General features: G+C 50.8%; 1 protein-coding gene across 1 annotated transcript in view; it reads left to right on the top strand.

Moving 5' to 3' along the window:
- Window positions 1-2,961, top strand: part of FSD2 (fibronectin type III and SPRY domain containing 2) — a 59,535-nt gene that overhangs the window by 1,485 nt on the left and 55,089 nt on the right. The window lies entirely within an intron of this gene.

The raw sequence follows: 2,961 nt of genomic DNA on the forward strand, positions 1-2,961 counted from the left end.
CTATCTAGGGGCTGTCCAGGGCTGGGACCTGGTGGGGATCCCATGTTGTGTTTAGACAACTGAAAAAGAAATCACAGCAGCTCTTGAGGGCTAGAGAGTCGGCTCAAGTGGCAGGGCCCTGGCCTTAGTGACAGAGGAGCTCTGCCCAGATCTGCCACTCTCTCTCAGTTCCTGCTAAGGAGCGGACAGGAGCCACCAGCCTCTCCTCCCCTTGCAGAGTTTTTCAGTGGGCACCGGGTGCCGTTGGCATCCTTGCCTGGGAAGGCCGCCCCTGGGCTTGGCCAGGGGGGTTGAATCCTGGCTGTAGGCATTTCTAAACGCCTTCAGTAGAGGGCGAGGCCTTGGTGCCCCCTCGTCTGCTTTGAGAGCCACTAAGAGAACTTGCTCCTCCAGAAGGATTTTCTCACATGGTTAGAATTTCTCCCGGCTGAATTTGGATAAATGATAAAACAGCCTGGGGTGATCTGGAGAACTTTAGGGGAGACCCTGCAGACTGAGTGGTGGCTTTGAGCACCTGGCATATAGCAATGCAGTTTTGTCAGCCCTCTTGTGATTTGATAAGGCCTTCTGGCTCTACCCTTTCAGAGTTCCAGGAGGCTCTTGGTAGCAGCTCCTTACTAGCCGCGCCTGGAGACCAGAGAGCTGGGCTGGCCCTGAGCCAGGCCTGTGGCCAGCAGTGAGGTAAAGGGGATTCTTCTCAGATCAGGTCAGTCCACCTGCCAGCAGACTGGGCATGTGGCTGCCCACGAGCAGTGAACACTGGAGTCCAGAATCGCAACTTGTGTATTCCGAGGCCCGCCACCCCTGTCTATCATAGTGATGATGGAAAACACTGGAAGCAGTAGAGCTGTTACTAGGGTGGCCACTGCATCCCTGTGTGTCCTTGTAATCCCTGCTCACTGATCCTTGAAGAGTTTGGTGTGTGCCTTGTAGGTCGGAGCTGAGGAGCTAAGAGCACTGGGGGCTTTGCTGAAGGGGATGGGAAGCTGGGTCCGGCAGGGAGAGCACAGCTTCACAGAGCGCTAGACTCTGTTCCTCTGCTTTTCTCTAAAGATTTTGATGTTTCTTCATTTACTTTCTCTTAAGAAAAACGGCCCCAGAACAACATGGACAGTCAGTACAGAGACTGGCCCTGTCTGACAGCCTCTGGCTCGGTGAGCCAGTGTAACACGTCCTCGTTTGGTAGGACGTCACACTCTAGTTTCACCGCTGATGTCCGTTAGTTGTCATTATGTTGAGCCAGGTGCGGGCAGGACATAAACCTTTCACTCACGAATGTCCGGCCACGCTGTGCTGCTGCAAGATTTAGAGCCAGGACTGCGTTTTTGTTTCCAGGTGTGGTCTCCTTATTTTGACGTCTCCGAGACTGGCTGCCTGATTCTGGATTAGCTTTCTTTCCGCATCCATGAAACCTGGGGTCTAGGAGAGGCCAAGTAAAACTTGAATCCGTTTATCCATAATGATCCTTAAAAATAACTTTCGTTCCAGTAAAGACCCAACAGGATACATTGCAAAGTTGAGAGTGGCCAGCAGAGGTGAACCCTTCCTGGTGTCCAGAGAATGTAAAACCACCCGAGGGACAGGTTGGAACAGTGTGGTCAGGCCTTGAAGGGCATCCACGTGAAATGCGTTTCAATGCCATATTGTCACATTAGACCTCAAGTGGAGAGAGGACCGAGTGGAAATCATCACCCCTATATTGTAGACAGGAAGCAGAGACAGAGGGTGACAGGCCCAGCAACACCAGCTAGTGAATAGCAGCGTCGACTCTGCATCCAGGTCTCCTGGAGCTTGGTCCAGGGTCTTTCTATAAACCCTGCTGCCATTCTCCTTTTGGTTACCCTTGGGTGCCAAGGAAAAAAATCTGTTAAGAGCACACTGCAGTTATACCATTTTAACATATGTCCACAGCAAAGTACAATTTACAAATGAATGAATGAGAATTTCATGTACATTCATTAGAAATAGTTCCATTCTTGAAGGATTCTGGTTTTGCAGAGGTCTTTCCGAGAGAGCATTGGTTAAGATGAAGTCCGTGCTCTGAGAGGCCAGATCTGAGTCCTTTGTCGATGGCTTCAGTGGAGGCAGTGGTCCATTCAAGACACACAGGAGGCCCTGAGGCTCCAAGGCAGTACGCAGAGTTCTTGCTGGGGGTCGCCTGTCCATTGCCCACCCCCTTCCCAGACGGGAGCCAGCTCTGTGCAGGGAGCAGCCACTCAGTGGTTGGAACAGGTCAAATGAGACCTACCCAACCCGAGGCTGTCCATGGCGGGCAGCTGGTCTCCAGCCTGCAGCCTCCTCATGGACTTTTCTCTTCGGTCAGCCTGCGAGCACAGGCTTCAGGATGGCGGTTTGCTGATGCAGGACCGGTATGTACTGAACATGACGTGGGACAGCAAATAAAGGGGGGGATGGACCGTAGTTAACATGCGCCCAGAAGCAGTGCGATCAGCCCAATTTAAAAAGAGTCCTTTTCTATAAAAAGGTCTGCTCTTCTCTGTGGCCAGCTGCAGGCCGGCGACCTCACTGGGGGACCTCACATGTGGTCACTCTTAGAAGGTAGCCGTGATGTGACTTAGCTGAGGCCCTCAAAAGGGGCTGTCCTTTAAGAGGGAGCCAGCCACTGCTCTTTGCTCATCACTGAAAGTGGGTGGTTTGTGCCATCTGTCCTTCTAAAGGCGGTGATTCTTTTATTCACTTGAAACATTGCTGGATTTTGAAGCACTGACGGTTTACACTAGAAGCTTTCAAATCAATGCCCAGATATATTTTTAAATGGTATGCATGGTTTAAAAGGATCCTAATTTCTGAGTACATAGTTTCCTCCAAAGAAATATTATATATTCTGGGGATGGTGGGGGTGACGGCATGGAGAGGAAGTCCTCTATAGAAATGTATGTTATTTATGTGTCCTTTCTGTACACCTGTCTCAAGAATATGGGTTTTCTAGTTCCTCTTTAA

Source organism: Pteropus vampyrus, unplaced genomic scaffold (assembly GCF_000151845.1).
Source record: "Pteropus vampyrus isolate Shadow unplaced genomic scaffold, Pvam_2.0 Scaffold286, whole genome shotgun sequence".
In the NCBI taxonomy this organism is placed as follows: domain Eukaryota; kingdom Metazoa; phylum Chordata; class Mammalia; order Chiroptera; family Pteropodidae; genus Pteropus; species Pteropus vampyrus.